This window comes from Carettochelys insculpta, chromosome 1, assembly GCF_033958435.1.
Source record: "Carettochelys insculpta isolate YL-2023 chromosome 1, ASM3395843v1, whole genome shotgun sequence".
Taxonomy (NCBI): domain Eukaryota; kingdom Metazoa; phylum Chordata; order Testudines; family Carettochelyidae; genus Carettochelys; species Carettochelys insculpta.
Genome location: NC_134137.1, coordinates 319,675,978 through 319,697,749, shown reverse-complemented (window position 1 = coordinate 319,697,749; position 21,772 = coordinate 319,675,978). Strand labels below are relative to the sequence as shown.

General features: G+C 45.2%; 1 long non-coding RNA gene across 1 annotated transcript in view; it reads left to right on the top strand.

The window, feature by feature from the left end:
- The first annotated feature begins 1,764 nt into the window (after positions 1-1,764).
- LOC142007425 (uncharacterized) overlaps positions 1,765-21,772 on the top strand; it is a 131,099-nt gene continuing 111,091 nt past the window's right edge. The window contains exons 1-2 of the long non-coding RNA XR_012643934.1: positions 1,765-1,889; positions 4,808-4,915. This is a non-coding gene — a long non-coding RNA (uncharacterized LOC142007425). The remainder of the gene's footprint in view (positions 1,890-4,807; positions 4,916-21,772) is intronic.

Here is a 21,772-nt window from a genome sequence, read left to right as displayed (position 1 = left end):
AACAACTATATAAATGTAAGGTCATTACCACTGCAAAGAGTCTACTTGGAAGGAGAAATAAAGTGACAGTCCCACAGCTCTTACAAATCTTACCAACTTCCTCATTCCATTAAACCCATGAGCTTTATTCATTCAGGTCACAAATTACTGAGCAGAAGGGGAAATAATAGCCTACTGAGAGCAAATTGTTTTTTTCCACATCATGACTGTAAATAAGTTACCTAATGCAACATTTCTGAAGTCAGCTGCAGTATAACAGTTTAAATATAAGTCCAGTGGAAAGAATAATGCAGGTTTTGTTAAGAATGCTCACCTTCTTGTTGTGCTGATCACTGATTTATGCTCCAAATGTTTTAAAATAGTGGATATTTCCTACAGATCCATAGTTACAAAATGATAGATGCTTGTGTTGTAGACTGTAGAATATAGTCAAGCGTCCGTAGCATGACGAAAGCTGGGTCCTAGTAAAAAAAGATATTTGCAGACATTTTGCTGATTTCTAAACAGATTTTTGCTTTGACTGTTTTTGTATCCCCTTTCGCACTCTTTTTTGCAAGCAATATTTTATTCATAGTTTGTGGAAAGTGAATTTCAGCCCTGTAATACTACGAAAGAAGACACATTGGCTGCATCTACACAAGCAAATTCTTTCAGCAAATCTATCCCTTGTGAAAAAGAGCACGGGGAGTGTCCACACACAAAATGCGCTCTTTTGCTCCGAAATTAAAAGAATGTGGCTCTTCTTCTGGAAGCCCTCTTCTGCTCCCAGATCAGGAAGAATGCCTCCTTTTGAAAGCTTCTTTCAAAAAAAAAAAGCATATGTAAATGCTTTGTGGGCTCTTTTTGTGAAAGACCAGTCCTCATGGAGCTGGATTTTTTGAACCCTGGCCCATTCTTTCGAAAAAGCAGGGGCTGCGTGGATGCTCTCCATCGAAAGAGCAGCTCAACCTTTCGATCCACTTTATGTGTGGACATGCTCTTTTGAAAGAAGATCTTCTGGAAGATCATCTTTCGAAAGATCGTTGTAGTACAGACACGGCCATTGGGGTAGAAGCGGTGGTGGAAGGTTAGGTTATTCAATAAGGGGGAAAAGCAACACAATGGCTGTGTCTACACTTACAAAATCTTCGAAATGGCCAGGCTAATGGCCAAATCAAAGAATACTAATGAGGTGCTGAAATGAATATTCACTCATTAGCATGTTGTCGGCCACGGCACTTCGAAAGTGCTGCAGTTTGCTTGCCCACAGCTCGTCTACATGGGGGTCCTTTTTGAAAGGACACTGCCAACATTGAAATCCCCATATTCCTTTCAGCTTTTGAAGTGCTGCAGCTGGCGGCATGCTAATAAGGTGCAGAATATTCATTTAGTGCCTCATTAGTATTCATCGATTTGGCCATTAGCATGGCCATTTCGAAGATTTTTGTAAGTGTAGATGCAGCCAATATGATTTAGGTGAACAGTCCACAGTTCAGACATTGAAACAGAAATATCAAATAAACATTTGTAAAAATATTTCTAGAGAACAGTTTGCGAGCAACTCAGAGGCTGAAATCTGGTTTGCAAAATGCATCTCTTGAACAATTTCAAACAGCAAGCACAGCTTTTAAAAACTGCAGTCTGTTTGCCAAGTAAATCATGTATCATTTATGAACCATTCACTGAACTAGGTTTAACACTACTTACCCTTTAATATACTACTAACCATTGAAGCTCGCCATTTGACTTTGATTCCTAATTGACATGCAAATTGTCCCTGGCAATGTCTACTGTAAAGTATGCCAGCTCTGCTTTGGTCCCAGAAGACACAAGAACTAGTGGAGCACCAGGTGGTCCACACCTCCTGTCCTGTATTCTCTGCTCTGGAGACACCTTGTACACGGACAATGGTAAGTGGAACATACCTGCAACACCATCTGAGTGTTCCCTGGGTCAGAGATAATTCTTACTTGCTGCATTAGTGCAGGTTTTTGGTGCTTTGGTGCGCAGGGTCTCAAGCCAAGAATGGGAGCCATTGTATCCTAAAAACAGACTGAATGAATTTTTCCTGTAATTCGCTATTACTGAGTAAAATTTAAACCACAGGTAAAGCTTACTTTAAACTTGGGAATCCATATTCCTTGTTCCTAAGCTAAGTATTGGAAACATGATGTTGTCCTTAAAAAAAAAAGAAAAAGAAAGAAAAAAAAAGTCCAGCAGTTAAATATTCACAATTGTTTGATTTATCTCAACCACGGCATATTAGTAAAGCCAAGTACTTTGCATAAGAAGATCAGAATGTTAAAAACCAAAAGGACCTTGATGTATAATGAAAAACTATACCAAATATTTGTATACTTTCTAAAATCTAAATTACACAGCAGTGCTGTGTCTAATTGAATGTCACAATATCAGTGAGTAATTGCACTGTCTATGAAAGAAATTTGTTCCAAAGTCAAAATGTCACCTTGCTGTCAAATAATCCCATAGATTACCATAAACAGAGCTAGAGAAATTGTACTGTGACTGAAAAGATATGTGATGGGAATCCGAGTCATTATCCAAGACATGACTTCCATTGTAATTATCTGCCTATCACAATAGCATCCTTCTGCCATCTCTTGCTTACCTGCTGCCACACATAAACTCATTAACATTTTTGTCAATGCAGTACCATTTGTACAGTTAACCCTTATGCAAAGTGGGGTCACTTCTTCATTATGATGGATTTTGTAATACCACAACAACTTGTATTGAGGATTAATATTTCTTTTTTCTTCATTTATGGCTAAATTAGAAATTAGTCTTGACACCTGGGTTCCATTATTGCACAGTGTTTGCCTTGTGTTGAGAATGCAATTTGATTTACAGGTAGCTTTGCAGTTCTTTGTCTAAGCAGAGATGAAATAAATGGCAACCATCGACAACTAGTTTTAAAAAACAGATATACTGCTTGGGTTCACTCTGAGAAACATTGATTTACATTAAAAATCACTGAGATGGACACTTTAAGCTATTGGAATTTAGGACATATTCAAAACTTTATCTAAATCCAGATTCCCCAGTAAGAGTATGCCACGGTTGCTTTTCTAAATGATGCTAACCTTGAGAATGATTTGATACTGATATTTCAAATTGATAGAGCAATCTCAGTTTTTTACTTCATCTTTACAGTCTACAGACAAAAGTCTTTTCCATTTGTTGGGCCATTGTAAACTGTTAATTGTTTGAGCATTGTCCACAGAGTACTATCCAGAAGTAGTCACTTGGTTCTGATAAATTCAGATTACAGTTATTACAGCATGACCATTTCAAGAGTGAATGTAAATCCTTTCTTAAATTCACCAGTATCAAGAATAATAAGATAGGAAGGTACTAATAAACGGATAGCTTTATATCTCAAGTTCTGGGCAGCTCTTTAAGGTTTTTTGCTGTTGGTGTGAAAAAAATAGGACATTTCATCTAGTAAATCAGAGAAATATTATTCAGGCAGCTGGTGCTTAAATTAATCCTATACTTTTCACAATGAATACCCTGTGGAAATGATGACAAGTATTTTGCTCTTTTTGAATGTGTCCATCCTCACACTATACAACAGTCTTGTTTCTAGCTGCTGCTCTCTCCCTCTTCTTCCCTATAGGAGATCAGACCCTCTCCCATTGCCTAACCCTCCCAGAATCCCACTCTACAACTATTCGTGATTCCCTGTCTTAGGTAGATCTGTCGCTTTTTTTTATTCTGTGCAAGTTCCTTTCCTAAGCCCTGTGGGTCAGCTGGGACTTTCTGCATCCGCTTCCATTTGCTAATTTCCAGCCCCAGTTGATGGGCTGTGAACTGGCAGCTGGGAGGCAGGTCACTTGAAGAATGCCTGTTGGGGGCTGGGGAGGGCTCTTGGCAGGAAGGAGACGTGTTAGGTCAGGACATGCTTTACACACTGATCAGATGAGTTCTGTTGAAATCAGGGCATATAAATTTATCCAGGCATTAATTCAGTGAAGGATGCAAATGTCGTTACACTGGATGGTGGTTTGAGACAACCTCACCAATACACATGTAAACAAAATTCATGACTATATGCAGTGTAGTTATATAGGTATAATTTGAGTTATATCCTACTGTCCAAATATTGGTGTATATTAGAGCCATGGACTTATGCGAAATTCCAGTTATGTGAGGGAGTGTGGGAAAGCAACCCTCGCATAACTCGAGGGACCACTGTATTATCATTGTGAAATGTATATTAGCAATATTATTAGTAAAGTTAGGACCATAATCTGAAATCATGACTGGAGTATGTTTACCAGACAATCTTGGGGAACGGTTAAACTGTTTCTCAAAAACAACGAACAATCTGACATTACTAGCCTGGTGTCCTCAAAGTTAACAGGTATCACCTATTAAGTGACCATTCATCTTCCAAAAAAGAGATGCAGGACCTCTTTCAATGTACTCTTTCTTTCTGTTTTCACAGTAGGCATGAACTTTATTAAGGGATAACCAGCAGGAAAACTCAATTTCAAAGGGTGGCTAACTAATCAAATAAGGGGGAAGGTACCCCAAGTTCTGTCTCTTTCTCTCTCTCTCACACACACACACACATGCATAAAACAATGGAAAAATGGCATGGTCCCCATTGGTCAATTTAGGTGTCATAGGATTTTAAAAGTTGTAAATTACATGATTTCATCTATTTAAATCTGAAATTTCACAGTGATGTATTATTGTAGTGAACCTGCCCCCAAAAGTAGTTATGGAGGATGACAAGGTTATTGTGGAGGTGGAGGTTGTGGACCTGATGCTCTTACATCTCTGTTGCTGCTGGTGGTAGAAGCACTACCTTCAGAGCTGGGCACCTGGAAAGCAGCAGCCACCGACTGAACTTTGGGAGCAGATCCTGGCCTGAAATGCTGGTCAACAACATCACTGGAAACATGTGGTAAGATACTTCACCATGAGCCAAGTCTAGTCTCTAAGGCTGCTTCTACACTCTCACTCTCCTGTTGGAGATGGCATGGTAAAGAGGCAATTCATAGCAGGCAAATGAGGTGCTAATGTGCATATTCAGTGCTTTATTAGCATAATGGCAATTGCATGAATTTCAAAGTGCAGACTTCGAATTGCAGATTGACAGTGTAGATGGGGGCAGCTTCTAAATAAGTGCCCCACCTTGACATTCCCTTACTCCCACAAAACTATATCGGAGTAAGGGTATGTTGAAATGGGGCACTTATTTCGAAGCTGCCCCCGTCTTCACTGTCAATCTGCAATTCGAAGTACGCACTTTGAAATGTGCACAGCTGCCATTATGCTAATGGAGGGCTGAATATGCACATTAGAACCTCATTAGCCTGCTTCAAATTGCCTCATTACCATGCCACCTCTGAAGGGAAAGTGAGAGTGTAGAAGCAGCCTAAGCTTTAGTAGTAGGAAACATTTTTATCTTCATTGCTCTTTTAAGCATTTCCAGCTTTAACTACACGGTTTTAAATAAACATGTTTTATGCTTTTAACAAAATTAATCCAGTGTTTTGAATTGTATATGTAATTCCCTTAAGAGTGACCAACTGTTGTATGTTGATCCCTTTAAATAGGCAACACGCTATTTAGGGGACACCGGACAGAATATACCTCTTTGGGGTGAGTTGGGATTAGAATGTGTTGGGGTCACCCTGACAGGGTAACCATGGCTGGATGGAAGCCAGAGTGTGATGGATATGTGGTGGCAGTCTGCAGCCATATATAGAGACACAGGGTGTGACCAGCAAGCTGGAAAGCTGTTTGTGAGTGGCCGACATGGGAACACAGCAGCAGAGCTTTATGAGGCACCCAGCTGTGCAGAGCAGGGGTGACAGTCCCTCACTGGTGTGGTTTGCATTCATGAGTATCACATCAACTCATTTCAGTAGAGATGGATGCATAATTTGGCTCCAATCTCTGCACAAATGTGAAATAAATGATTCAAGAAATGCAAGTTGAAATTTTCTATTTTTATTATTACACTTATTCAGCAATTTATTTTTTATATTTCTTACATACTAAGGGCCCAATCTTGCAAGATGTTAAGTACTTCAAAGAGTTGCTAAGCACCCTTCACTCTGATTGGGGTTAGACACACGAAAATAGTGATGGTGTGGTGAGAAGGTCATGGTGGGGGTAGGAGTTGTGGTATTGATAACCTTACTTCTGTGCTGCTGCTGATGGCAGTGCTGCCTTGAGAGCTGGGCAGCTGGAAAACAGCAGCGGCTGGCTAGGGTCGCAGCTCTGAAGACAGAGCTACCTCCAGCAGCACAGAAATAAGGATGGCATTGTATGATATTGCTACATTTAGTTCTGCATTGCTGCCTGCAGAAATGGGCTCCTGGACCACTCCCCAGCCACCCCACTCTGAAAGCAGTGCAGAGGTAACGGTGGCACGTGATGTAGTGGGGGATACGTAGATGTATGTGTCTGTGTGGCTCACAGAGGGTGTGGGGTTCCTGCTGAGGGTAACCTAGGTGACCAGGTGACACCTCTGTATTGCAGACAAAGGGGGAGATGGAGCCTGAGGGTTTTGAATTGGGACTGGGAGTTGGAAAGCAGTTAGTCTGAGCTGAGAGAGAGAGAGAGAGAGAGACAAAGGAGGGGGCAAGGGCTTAGCTTGGGGGCCTCTCAGGGATTGGATTGGACTGACTGTCTCTGATTGCTGTACTAACTCCTCTGTATAACACTGGCTACGTCTACATGTGAAGCCTACATCGAAGTAGCCTATTTCGATGTGGCGACATCGAAATAGGCTATTTCGATGAATAACGTCTACACGTCCTCCAGGGCTGGCAACGTCGACGTTCAACATCGACGTTGCGCAGCACCACATCGAAATAGGCGCAGCGAGGGAACGTCTACATGCCAAAGTAGCACACATCGAAATAAGGGTGCCAGGCACAGCTGCAGACAGGGTCACAGGGCGGTCTCAACAGCCAGCCGTTCCCTTAAAGGGCCCCTCCCAGACACACTTGCACTAAACAGCACAAGATACACAGAGCCGACAACGAGTTGCAGACCCTGTGCATGCAGCATGAATCCCCCGCTGCAGCAGCAGCAGCCAGAAGCCCTGGGCTAAGGGCTGCTGCACACGGTGACCATAGAGCCCCGCAGGGGCTGGAGAGACAGCGTCTCTCAACCCCCCAGCTGATGGCTGCCATGGAGGACCCCACAATTTCGACGTTGCGGGACGCGGATCATCTACACGGTCCCTACTTCGACGTTGAACGTCGAAGTAGGGCGCTATTCCGATCCCCTCATGAGGTTAGCGACTTCGACGTCTCGCCGCCTAACGTCAAAGTTAACTTTGAAATAGCGCCCGACGCGTGTAGCCGCGACGGGCACTATTTCGAAGTTAGTGCCGCTACTTTGAAGTAGCGTGCACGTGTAGACACAGCTACTGTGTCCCTGTCAGCTAATAAACCCAGTGCTCTCCTTGTAAATGAGAATCACTCCTGCCTGTGGATGAGGTGCAGGGCCTGGGGACCCCTGAATCCCATTACATGGCAATACCGTGGGCTCCTCAAAATAACATTGTGAACTTCTACAAATCTCTTCTGGGCAGGACCCACAGTTTGTGAACTGCTGCTCCCTCCCACATTTTTCCCTTGAAATTTGTACAGTGTAGGGTTAAAAAATAAAAGCACACCAAAGATGTCCTTTCATTGTCCTTGGTGTGCTTTTCGTGGTAGCGAGGGGAAATGGAAGAAGAGCAAGCAGTGTTCTGGTATGCACAGCTGTAGCCCCTGCCCTGTACTTCCAAAATGACAGCTTTCTGGGGAAGGAACATTAAATCCTGAGAGAGTAAGAACCCAGAGCTGTTGGATTAAGGTCCCTGTACTGGAACCTGGTGTCTGGGTCTGGGTTCCCTACAAGTCACTGCTGGAATGACACTCTAGGAATAGCTCACTTGGAGAAGGCTGGATGCAGGCTTTGAGGGCACCCTGAAACAGGGCAGAAGTTTTATGTGACTTACCCAGAGGCCTGAGCCATGAAAAGGAAAGATCAGCAGCTTTGGGAACACAAGAGGCCACAGAATAAGTGGATTAATAGGCTGAGTAACTGCAGGAAGAGGAATCAGACCAGCTGGCAGAGCCAATGCCCCAAATGAGCTACAAGGAAGTGTTTCTGAATGGTGAGTACAACAAGGATGACGAAATCATTGCAGAGAAACTAAATGAATCCTTTGCATCAGTTTTCGTGGCTGAGGCTGTTAGGAAGATTCCTTAACCTGACCCATTCTTTTTAAGGGACAAATCTTAGGAATTATCCCAGATAGGAGGTTTTGGAACAAATTGATAAACTAAATAAAAAGTCACAGGACCAGATAGCATACACAACAGAGTTTTTAAGAACTCTAATGAGAGATTGCAGAAATACTAACTATGATTTGTAACCTATCCATCAAATCGTTTTCTGTACTTAATGACTGGAAGATAGCTAATGTGATATCAATGTTTAAAAAGGGTTCTAGAGGTCATCCTGGTAATTGCAGACCAGTAAGTTGAACATAAGTATCGGGCAAATTAGTTGAAACTATAGGTAAAGAACAGAATTGTTAGACACACGGATGACCCTAATTTGTTGGGGAAAAGTCACCATGGTTTCTACAAAGGGAAATCATTCCTCACTAATCTAGAATTCTTTGAGCAGGGTTAACAAGCATGGGGTTTGGCATGGCTGAACTGTGAGGACAAATTAAAAAGATTGGGACTTTTCAGTTTAGAAAACAGGAGACTAAGGGGGGTTATGAGAGAGCTCTATAAATTCATAACTTTTGTGGAGAAAGTAAATAAAGAAAAGTTACTTATTTGTTCCCTTAACAGAAGAACTGGGGGTCACCAAATCCAATTAATAGATAGCAGGTTTAAAACCAACAAAAGGAAGTATTTTTTCATGCAATACATTAGTCAACCCGTGGAACCCCTTGCTGTAGAATGTCGTGAAGACCAGGTATCGAAAAAGGAGAAAAATAAATTCATGGAGAATAGAAAAAAAAACCAAACAAAAAAGCAGTTCTGTAGCACTTTAAAGACTAATAATGTAAAATATTAGGTGATGAGCTTTCATGGGACGACCCATTTCTTCAGATATGGGAAGTTTCAGAATTTTCTAGATCTGAAGAAGTGGGTCTGTCCCAAAGCTCATCACCAATTAAATTATATAGCCTTTAAAGTGCTACAGGACTTCTTTTTTGCTTTTGTGTAGGGTGAAGATACAGGTTAATACAGATACCTCTCTGTGAGTATTCGTGGAGGTTAGGTCCATCAATGGCTATTAGACCAGATGGATAAGAATGATGTCCCTAGCCTCTGTTTGTCAGAAGCTGGGAATGGGTGACAGGGGAGGGATCACTTGATGATTATCTGTTCTGTTCATTTCTCTCATACGTTTGGGATTGGGCACTGATGGATGACAGGATACTGGGCTAGATGGACCTTTGGTCTGACCCAGTAGGGCCATTCTTATGTTTTCAGGGCCACTCACAGTGCTCAAACACATGGGAGTGGATGCAGAGTACACCACAGCTCCAAAGTTATGCAGAAACCCACTCTCTTTATCTTCCTTACACAACTCATTGTATTTACTATAGACTCATTTTTGTCTCAGCTTGTTTGCTTTGCAGAAACCATTGCTTGTGCTGCATGCTCCATGCATGCATTGTCTGCATCTGACATGCTCTTTATACCATTTCTACATTCCTAATTTATCATATCCATTGTTATCTTGTTCATACTAAATGATTCCCTAGGTGTTCTTCCTCTTATCTTGGCTGGCTCAGACATTGTCTTTTTAACCTACTGACCTATCTTATCCTATTCAGCACAATTCCATGCTTTTTAGTGTGCTCATTCATTCACCTCCTTAACCATATCCTCCAAGGAATGAAGACTCCCCTCACATATTGAAGTACTTGATGGTGGGAACTGAGGTCTTCCTCCAGTGCTGCTCTATACAGGTTCCAAGCTTCTGGCAGAGGTGCAAAGGCATGAAAAGTATGGGATATAGATTATATTATAGGATGGAGACAGTTGAAGACTGGGAAGTTGACCTCTTGCTCCCAGTCACCCAGCATAACACATTTCTACCCTATCACACATTGCTAAAACTTTCCAAAAGACGGTGTTCTGCTGTGTGTTGCCCACTACAATACCTATTGACGCACTCCTGGGCTATGTCTACACTACAGAGATCTTTCGAAAGAAGTTCTTCTGGAAGATCTCTTTCGAAAGAACATCTTTGAAAGAGTGCATCTGCACAAAAAAGAGCCGATCAAAGGAGTGATCTGCCGTTTTGAAAGAGAGCTTCCACACAGCCTCCACTCTTTCAAAAGAACAGGCCAGGGATCAAAAATCAGGCCCCCATGAGGGCTGCTTTTTCAAAAAAAAGGGCCTGCAGAACACCAACACATTTTCTTTCAAAAGAAGCTTTCAAAATGGGGCACTCTTCTGCTGTTTCTACACGTGCCACTTTCTCCAAAAGTGGCATGCTAATAAACGGCCCAAAATATGCTAATAAGGCATGGATGCAAATTCCCCGTGCCTCATTAGCATAATGTCACGTGATTTGGAGTCTGGGGGTGGTATCCGTGCCTCATTGGCATATTTCGGGCCATTTATTAGCATGCCGCTTTCGGAGAAAGTAGCATGTGTAGAAACGGCCTTCCTGAAAGGAGAAAGGAAGAGTGATTTCAAATGGAATGACACATTCTTCCAATTTACTTTTGAAAGAACACTTTTCATGTGTAGACGCTCTGTGGGATCTTTCAAAAAATTCCCCTTTTTTGAAAGAATTTGCTAGTGTAGATGCAGCCCTGGTGAGTACGTGCAAGCAGGAACACAAGAAATATACTAACTTGCCTTAACCACAGTTTGTTGTATAGGCATGGTGTCTACGAATAATGGTTAAAACAAATAGCATACCTTTTAGAAATGCCCTACAGCAATGTGCCAAATAGGTCAACATTTGCATGCACTGTACTGTACTTAAAAAATAAATGCCAGTGCTGCGTCATATATTCTGAGCCTGGCACGTTAGAGTCAAAGAAGTCACCTGCCCAGCTGGTGCAGTTGATGGAATTCCCATCAGGTAAATTTAAAAACTCTAAAGTAAAGTGATGAATACAGCACTCCATCTGTTTGTGCCCCACTGAGATAAACATTAAATCTGCATGCAGCCTAAAAATGGATATTGTATCTTTAGAGAAACAATTTATATCAAGTACCCTTAATTACATTTACTTACCATATAATTATTTGCAAATGTATGCTGTGCACTAATGGTGTGAGCTTGTGGGCATATATTTCTAACAGTTTTCAGGACAGGTCCTATTCCCACTGAAGTCAAATGCAAACTTCCAATGACTTTATGCACACGTGTGTTAACATAACAAAGCCTGAGACATACTTTATGACCATACTGAGACGAGTGTTTGTTACTGATAAAGGTCACAGAAAAAGAGGACTTTAAATCAAACTGAAATGAGAAAAAAATTACCATGAAAGGCGGAAGAAAAATGCTTTGCTTAACAGTGAAAGACAATCTGCCAATGCTTTTCTTGGGGCTTGTCTATATGAGAAGTTAGTGGTCAGCAGACTAAAGGGTAGATTTACGAGACACTAATACTCTGCACCAACTCCCCATTTGAGCACTTTAAGCACACACTCAAAGTGCTTTTGTGCAATCCTGCATATTACCTCAAAATGTGCTGAGCACATTTGTCTGTGTGCATGCTGAGTGAGAGCTGAACTTGTCCACAATGTAGGCTAACCAGATGTTAAAGGGACAGTCCTGAATTTAACCCCTCCTGCAAGCATTCCAGTTGTGACATATTTTCTGCCTCTCCCCTCCCATCAGTACTGGAGGGGCCTGCTGCTGGCTGGAATCTTGCTTACCACGTGTTCACCCACCCACTGTGAATGTGTGTGGGGAGGGGGGTCCGGTGACTGATGGTGGGGATAAGAGTACAAGGCTGATGGTTGGACACAACTGCAGCATGCAGGGCCAACTGCTCCCCTTGCTGGTCCATCCATGCAGTCCCTGCTGTGCATCTCCCATTGGCCAACAGGCATCTTTCACCCCATGTCCTTTTTCCGCCAGCACTGGCTATGTGCTGTGGCGGTTGGTAAATAGGGGTTGGCGGTGTTTGGTTATGTGTCATCTCTGTTGTCCACCCCTTGGCCCTTTGCATGCTTCCCTTCTCATTGTCGTCTTCCTGCTGTGCCTGTTCACCCACATCCCCCCAGCCCCGGTGCTTATCCACATTCCCTCCCAAGCAGGGTGTGTCCTGTTTCCATCACTGTGTGGATAACTAACCCCTGGTCAAATCATTCAGCTCACCAATACCCTAGCTGGCAGGCTCCTTCCTTCAACCACTGCCTCTTACTGGGCTGGCACCCAGGGAAAGCTCAGGATCTTATGGTTCAAGGCATCAGACAGGAAGTAAGCTTCTCCACCCTCCACCTAAGCTCTGCAGTATCAGGGAAGTATCTATTTCCAGTCTGCAGGCTCCACAACAGCCCCTCAGGCAAGGGGGAAGCACCCTCTTCACACTTTATTAGGTCCTTAGGTCCTGCCCCTGGGGCATACGGTGCTTCTCTGTCCTCTAGGCACCCTCCTCTGCTGTGCCACTTCCCTGGCCAGGTTCTCTGAAGCCCCTGCAGACAGATTCTCTGAGCCCTGGTCCACAATGGACCCTTCCTACCCACAGTTTAGCCAGGGAACAGGAGTTGGTTGGGTTATGTCAGTGGCCAGCAGCAGCTGGGAGATGTGAGCTGCTTTTCAACACTGTGCAGGCAAGAAGGGACAGGCTGCTTCCAGCCACAGGGAAGTGGGACAGAGTGGGGTAAATGGGAGGGAAGAGATGATCTCTCATATACACAACCTGTCACTGTATATGGATAGGTGGAATTATCCCTTCCAATGAGCATGACTGTACACTTCTCACTGTTGAGTACCATCTGCCATTTTGTTGTCCAGTCACCCAGGTTCATGACTTCTCTTTGTAACTCTTCACAGTCTGCTTTGGACTTACCATTCTTGAGTATCTTTACACCATCAACAAACGGTGCCACTTCCTTCTTCACCTCCTTTTTCAGGTTATTAGTGAATAAGCTGAAGACCACCTGCTGCCTGTCTGTGCCAGAGCTAGGGGCACTTCAAAGAGGACAAGGATGACTTGAGCAGCTGTGATATTTGGAGCAGGTGGACAGACATCCTGAAGCAACAGAGCTTGGGTTCTGTAACTTTCTATATGATCAGCTGATCTCTTTCAGGATTTCCTTTACATCAGCATTGCAGGAAAACTTGTATGTGCCCACAGCAATGCTCTGTTGTGGCCATTAAGCCTCCCATGCACCTGTTTTGCATCATTTACCCTTCCTCAGAACCCTACAAATCTCGCACAGATAATCTCCCCTCCAAGCCATAGTTCTCAGGAGCGTAACTGTCTGTGCAGAATAGTAGTGTTTTTGCACCAGCCGGCTTCGAAATCAGATGTCATTTTCTTGCAAGCAGGTGGGTCATGTGGCACATGGACACAAACAGCAGAAGGAAAGAGGACGTGGCACATATTCTTTTCATTTGGAAATGCGGGTCAAAGTCAACTTGGCTGTGCTGTCTGCTGACGAATAGTCCCTTTCCTGTTCTGTCAGGGAGAAAGTCAACCCCAAGGCCCAGATAGCACTGCACTGTTTCACAGCCTTATAGCCTGGGGCTGGTGATCTGGTCATTTCCCACAAGATGAGCAGGGCTCGTGTCTGGAGGAGGGAAGACTGAGCTGCTGATGTATGTAAGGGCGGGGCTCTCTCTGAGTTGGTGTGTTCAGGCAATGCAGCCGCAGGGTGGGAGGAGGCAGGGGGACTGTTGGAAGTGCCCTGTCACAGAGGGGATATCAAATCCAAGGTCTTGACAATCTGTGGCCATGGGGGATCCAGGGCTTCCCTCCCCATACTAACGAAGCCCTAATTAGATTCCAAATCCCTCCATCCTCCAGGAGGTGCCGTAATGACCAGAAGAGAGGCAGGAACAAAAACCTGTAGGTGTCTCTCTTAAGCAGATTCTGCAATGGGTGAAGCACAGTGCATGGCAGATGAGTTGTTCTGGCCCAGATGGGATGGAGCTTCTACTAGCTAACTTACACTACACTACTTACTTACATGCAGTTTTGATGCTACCCTGGCAGTGAACAGGGAAGACTTTCACCTTGATGGTTCAGTGACTGATGGGGAGTCTTATTTCTTTCGAAGCAGAGTTCTAATTTTTCCAGTGGCTGAAACTCCAGCCCTCCCTGAAGCCCAGCCCCAAGCCGGCATTATCAGAGAGCTGCCACATTTCACCACTTCAGTGCCACCCTGGCAGCAGACATGCCACCTTTGGGAGGTGAAAGCAGGTACAGTGGAATGCAGAGGAGTAAGACAAAGACAGCTGGGGATGTTGCAGCTGGTGTTGACAGAAGAGTAGAGATGGAGGTGATGGATGTCTGACATGTGCTATCCATGCTCGTCAGAAAGAAAATGAATTTGAATTCTGGATACTATTCAAATTTCCAGACTTCCTGTTGCCTACTTCTTGCATACCTGGAGAGCACTGGATCTGAAAGTGACTAGAAAGAAGAGCTGTGGGGCATTGTGGGATACATGTGGGACTCCTCTGGAGGGCAATAAAACCAGTTTAAACTGAAGCTGTCTTCACACTACCATTAATCTGATCTCTTAAATTCAAACTTCTTGTTAATCCCACTCAGGTTGTCAGAGTAAGAATGTCAGCCATAGCACCCCCTAATATTGACCTAATGGTATTTGCTGTATGAACAGTTGTGATTTAAAATCAAGCTAAGTACCTTAAAATCGAATTTATGCTGTAGTATAGACATATCCTTGGTATCATAGGAGATTGATCAGTTTCTTTCTTAAGACTGGAGTGAAGGACAGGATTAACGTATTTGCTCTCGTTGGCTTGCACTACTCCAGCCCTGTTCAGCAACCTGTGGCTGGCTCTGCACCCATCTCTGGTCATGAAATAGTCCAGGAGGAGGCTGGGGCAAGAAGCCCATGGCTGTAGGACTCTGAATAAATTAAGCATAGGCTCATGGATGGGACAGCAGTCCGGTGGCCCATGGCAGCCTGCCAGAGACCTTCAGGTTCCACTCTGAGGAATGGGCTGCTTTTTACTTTCTGTTTTCTCTCTTATTTTACATAGCAGCTGAGGCTACAATTCCCAGGCATCTTCAAGGAACTGTATTTCCCAGATTCCATATAGAACTAGGATAAGGACATGCTCACCCTGTAGCCTCACTTTGGAGGGACAGAACACTCTGCAAACCCTACATGTGGCAAATACTGTCTGGTGTGTATTTACAAAGTAAGTGCATATGAGAGAAACTCAGTCCTCAGGTACAGCTGTGCAAATCTCATTAACTTAAATAGGTGTTTCCTACATGTACTGGAGGCCAGAATTTTGCTCATAATAAATAAAGCAGTAGATCATCTAAACCAATCCTCTTACTGGCAAACCAACTATTGATACAGTCTACACCATTCCAGAAAAATCACTTGGAAAAGCAAACTCTCGAGGCAGCATTGTTTAATGGACAAGTACCAAGAGAACTGGAATTCACTCCATGCTCTGCTCTTGACCAGCACTGCAGAACAAGCCAAGTTAGCTTCTTTGTGCCTCGGCTTTCTCATTTTCTTTATGTTAAAAAAGTGAGAGAAGAGTAGTTAGCAGCCTATAAACGCTCTACAAAAATAACTAGCAGGAAGAAAATCTTATATTTAAAAGTAGACTTTCCCCCATCCCTGAAAGCGATTTGCTAAAAGTTTTGAAAGAAGGTTTACTTTTTGAACTCTCTGCTGTTCTACTTTGAGACTTAGACTGTCCCATGGTTGCTTAAGCCTTATTATTTTACACAGACAATTTATATTTTCAGTGAAATAAGTACTGGGCTGATGTGACCTGTCACAATGTAGCGAAAGAATTCTAACATTCAGAGAAAGAACACATAAGGCTAATTTTTTTCAAAATGCTCATAAGGGTTAAAATAGCTACCCCAAAGCTATTTACAAATCCACTATTTGCATGAAGATTGCGCTATGGCATATTCAGGTAATAACTTGTGTAATTATTAGATAAGAGTTCCCACAGAGAACACAATTTTCTTTTGTCGGGAAAGAATAATTTTTGAACAATAGGTATAATTTAATAATCACTCTATAATTAGAGATAATTAAAGTATAATGTTTTAATTGTACAATGTTGCAAAATAAAAGAACACAAAGAGCATATTTCGTGAAGATGCAATGGCCCTTTTTATTTTCTTTCTCAGTTACTGCTGTCCTGCTGATGCCAAGCAATTTACAGTGTAATCATAGAACAAACTTTAACAACCTTTGAGCAAATGAGTGTCAACATGGTTCTGTGGCTATAGTAAAAGAAGGGAATGAGCTATGCCTACTGAGTCCTTAAAAGTTCATTATTTAAATACTTACTAAGGCTCAGTCAAGGTTTATTACTGTTTTCTTATGACATACCCTAGAAAACAGCAATTTAACATAAGCTAAATTTTAAATGTGAATAGTGGCAGGACTAAAAAAGCTTAAATTTAAACCTCTTTGAGGATATGATTATGAAACATGTGCATCCAACAGATCTGTCAGGCCATCTAGACATTAGGCAAGAATTAAAAAAACACATTCTGTGTGACATGGAAGACTATTCCTATTTTAATCAGGATTAAACAGGAGCATTCTTTAGGCCCTGAAATTGCCAGCGTTTAGGCTTGTGCATGATTTTCCCCTCATAAAGAGTACACAGTGCAAGAGGAAAATAAATGTTGGTTTGGGAGTGAGGGTTAGATTTACTGTAGTGCAATGGTTTGATTTACTGGTCTGTTTGCCAGTTTCTCCCTTAATTTAGCCATCTTTAATCCATTGGAAAAAATTGTAAAAACAAAGTGTAATATTAAGTGAAATCTCATATATAACTTGAACCTCCTATATGCAATCAAAGCCTATGTAACCAAATCCTGGTTACAGAATGTCAGCTGCATAGCTAGACACATATTTATTAACAGCAAATTACACGTACAAAAATTAGGTCATTAGAAAGGTTGACTTACTAAATTAGGAATTTTATGAAGTGTAAATATTTCAACTGATTTAGTTTTGTCAGCTGCAAATTTGTGGATCGCTAGTTTTTACATACTATGTCACGCTCCGAAAAAAAGAAAGGGCAGCACAACACCATTTTAAAATAACCTTTGGTTCACACCAAACACTTTGGTGAATGGTGCTGCACAGAATCTTGTACTCTAAGTTGTTCAAGTTAACAAAAATGTTCAGCCTAACACAATTGTGTGGAAAGGCATCCAAAGCTGGAAACAAATTGAAGCAAACTGGATAATTTAAATCGAAAAGAACTGTGCTAAGGGTCTTCAAGGCTCAAGGACATGCACAGGAATAAATATTTTGTCACTTTTGGAGTGGCACTTTCTGTGTCCCAGGTGGTCAGAGGAGCTGGCTTGCCTCCTTCCTCTGCCCCTCAGTGGAGGACCTGAGTCTCCAAGATATGGTCCCATATGGTCTCTGCACCCTGGCCCTGAAGGAGTTCTGTGTCCTCACTGGTTGGATAACTTGCTTCACCTTGACCCTTCCACTGCCACGCATGCCCCTGAAACCTCCTATTAGGGGTCTAGGGTGGCATGAAAATGAGCTAGAACATTCTAGGGACGAGTGGAAGTTTCTGGTTGAAATGACCACAGTGTGTTTTGACTAGCTAAATTTAATGAGATAAAGTTGCCAACACTTCTTGGCCATTCTTTATCTGAGGGACACTCAATGGAATCACAGGGATACCTAGACTGGACTGCAATAAGCAAGGGTCAGAATGTATGTGTGTGGACGTTCCATCAGTTTTGTCGACAAAACTGGTGTTTTGTTGGCAAAATTTGCTAGTGTAGCCATAGCCCAAAACAAATCTGCCTTTGCAGCACTCATGTGGAGGTGAGCTAAGAGGCAGCTAAAAGCAATGCCTTTCACAGTTGAACGTTTGTAAAAGTTTGCCAGGTCTGGGAGGGACTGTTAAGATCATGTGCGAGTCCTCCTTCTGCAGAAACTGAAAGTCAGTACCAGTGACCAAAGTGTCATTTCTATCTTTGTGATCGTTTTTCTCTCCACTTTTAAGTAAGTTTGTCCTATTTCGTCTTAAAGTTAACAGCTGGATTCAATGACATCAAAAACACTTCAAGACTATTTAGACAAAGGGTGCGTCTATACTAGCCCCTTGTTTTGAAATTAATTTCGAAAGGGGCCCCAATTTCGAAAGAGGCTGTGCAGCGCCTTCATGCCCAACAGCCCCTTTCAAAATTGTTTTTGGTGAAAAGGGGCACGAATATCAAAACTGCTCTTCCCTTCCAAGATTGGGAAGAGCGGCCCCTTTTGAAACCAAATTTCAAAATAGGGCATGTGTAGATGCTCTGGGCCCGCAATTTCAAAATTGGGGGTCCGCTATGGCGGCAGCTTCAGGGAGTACGGAGACACACTAGCAAGCCCCGGTGGGGCTCTGTGGTCCCCGGGCCAGCCCCTTAAAGCTGCACGGCACCAGAAACCCCATACAGGAAGCTGAGAGAGTGCACAGGACCTGAGGAGCAAGAGCTCTGCCTGGCAAATGCTCCATCAGCTCAGACAGATGCGCTACAAAGCCTACCAGCTGGATGGCGAGCCCCCCACACTCCAGAAACCCCCAGGAGTCTCCCACCTCCCAGCCCGAGGGGTCACCAGAGGAGAGCCAGGGCCAGAAAAGGAGGGGCTTCTCCTGGACAGAGGCTGAGGTAAAAGACCTCCTCGGCCTCTGGGCAGAGGAGGAAGAGGTGCTGCTCCATAGCACTGGGCAATCCTGCAACGCAGCTGCCTTCGAGCAGCTGTCACTGGGGCTGGGGCTGTGGACGCGGGGACACTCCCAGGGCACAGCCGATCAGGTCTGATCAAAGGTCAAGGAGCTGAGGCAGGCCTATAGCTGGGCCAGGGATGCCCGCAGGAAACCGGGGCAGGGGCTGGCCTGAGGTGCCCATGTTACCGGGCACTGGAACAGCTCTTTGGCATGAAGGATGTCTCTGAGTCTTCAGCGGTGATCGACACAGGCAGGCCCGACACCTGCCGGGAGGTGGACCCTCATGACCAGCCAGGACCTCGAGCCAGACCACACTGGCAGAGCCAGGGAGCGACTTGGAGGATGTAGTGGCTGCTCATGATTGCCGTCAGTGCCGGTACCTCCAGCCAGGCCCCCTCGAGGCTGGTGACCCTGGACCTGTTCTCCAGAGCCCCAGGTAGGTAACGGGTGGATCAGGTGGCCCAGGGAGGGGCCTATCCCACATTCCCCAGCCTCATCCCAGACTCAGGCATGGTGCCATCCATCACCCACGCCCGTGGACAACACCCCAGCCCTCCTGACTGGGAAGGGATGCGGGGGCCAGGCCGCAGCTAGTGGTCACCCTACAGATGCAGTCCCAGTGGGCACATGTGAGCCCCAAGAGGGGGTCAGCAGGGGACGTACCACCTCAGGAGATGGTCTGGGGATGATGTGGGTGGCATGGGTGGAGCCCCCAGGCCCGGGCGACAGCACTAATGGGTGGCCTCTCTCCTCATTGTGTCTCCACAGCATCCTCTGAAGGCGGACCACACCCACGCCACCATCTGACGGAACCAGAAAACCCTTATCCCCATCATCCAGGCTGCCACCTGCCCAGCCCCGGAGGGCCTGATGGCGACACCTTTTTGACCCTCAGGAGGCGGCGGAGGCCCACACTGCATCCATCTGGGAGCAGACTGCTGTGCTCTGGGAGTGGCTGCAGATGGAGCAGGAGGACAGGGCCTGGTGGAGGGAGATCTGGGCTGAGGTGGCCGCAGCCCTCTGATGGCTGGCTCCCCTGCCAGCTCCCCCCCACCCCCTGCCACCTCTGAACCTGCCCCTGAAGCCCCCTGACCCCGCCTCCACTGCCCCTGAACCTGCTCCCGCCACCCCCAAACTCACTGCCCTTATCACACCCACCCTCACCCCATCTGCTTGGCTCACCCCGGGCTGCTGGCTGATTGCCAGTGACAGCCTGGGGGAGGATCTCCCTCCTAGGCCCCCTCAGGACCTATCCCCCCTACCTCAGCCAGCCTACCCTGTCCCTTAGCCCCTGGCCAATCCTACCTCCCCATCCTGCCAGGCTCCTCCCGGCCCCGAGAGAGCCCCTGCATCCACGGCAGCAGGGGCTCCCATACCCGCTGGGGATCTTGCCCGCCCCCATGGGGGACTAGGCCTGCCCATGCCTGTGGTCCGGCCATGGGGGCGTGCCCCTGCCTTGTTGCATATAGTTCTCCCCCATTCCCCCCATATTTAGCTCCCAGTTAGGAAGACCCCATACCATATTTTCCAGAGCTGTTTATTTACATATATATAGTTGGCTCCCAGTTATTAAACCCTTTTTTAGTGCACCCCACTGTCCCCTGTGTGTGTGGGGGGGGCATGCTGCAGGGTAGCTGTGAGTCGGAGTGCCAGGTGGAGCTCAGCATGGTTCCCACTGGAAGGCCTCCCAGAGGGCTTCCCAGACCCTAACCCCTTTGCCATGTTCCTGGCAGCACGGGGCCGTGGGCAGCTGCTCACAGCTGGGGCCTCAGTCCGCAGCCCACCCGAGCATGTAGCGCTCGTGCTTGCCTTCCACTATATTGTGCAGAGCACAACAGGCGATCGCCACCCCTGGAACGTTGGGCAGGCTGATATCCAGCATTGCATTCAGGCATTGGAAACGCCCATTGAGGTGTCTGAGGTGTCTGTCCGGGGTGGCGAGCTTCCAGAGGGTGATCCCCACATGCTTCTCAACTGGGAGCGCAGGCCACATGCGGGTGTCCACATGTTGCAGGGTGGGTGTGAGCCGTTGACAGAGCTCCATGCATGTCTGCTTTGTCATTCTAAAGTTCTCAAGCCACCTTTCATCATTCCACTGGCCCAGTACCTGCCTCTCCCACCAGTCTCCACTGCTGGGGTGGCTCCAGAGGAGCTGTGGGGGATGGGGAATGGGGAGCGGCGGTTGACCCGTTGCCAGGACCTGCAGGACCCCAGTGTGTGTGGCGGTAGGCGGGACCCAGGGCATCCACCATGCCCAGGATGGCAGTCACCAGCTGGGTCCTGGTGTGGGTGAGGGTATTGACCTCAAGCAGCTGCTGTTGCTCCATTCTTCTCCTGTTCTCAGAGCACAATTCACACAGTGCTGTGTACTGCTCTGTGGTGCTCTGTGCGTGCAGGGTGAGCATGTTTGGGAGGGGCTCTTTAAGGTGGCTGCTGGCTGTGGGACCCAGAAGGGCTTGTTGGCCATGTGATCCTATGTGTGGTGTTTCCTAGCTGATTATTTCAAAAGAGCCCACGTTCCTGTGGATGCTCCCTTTCAAAGCATGTGTGGGGGAGTTCTTTCGAAATAGCGGATCGGTACAGCAATCCCTTTTGTGTGTGTAGCCGCGCTATTTCGAAATCCCTTATTTCAATTTTCTTTTGCGATGTTCCCCCTTTTGAAGTTTCTTTGTAGCGTAGATACAGCCCAACTGTCTCTTTTCCTCCAAGTAAGCTGAGCAACTTAAAAAAATCCCTGTCAGTTAGTCCTTATGGAAGGCTGTTTAGTGACAGGCAAAGTACATACAAAATTTGCAAACAAAAGTCTCATTTGATGCTTTAAGTTTTTAAGAGCTTTAACTGTTTTATTCTTTTTTTTTCTGTATCTTTAAGAAAAGGTTAAAATATT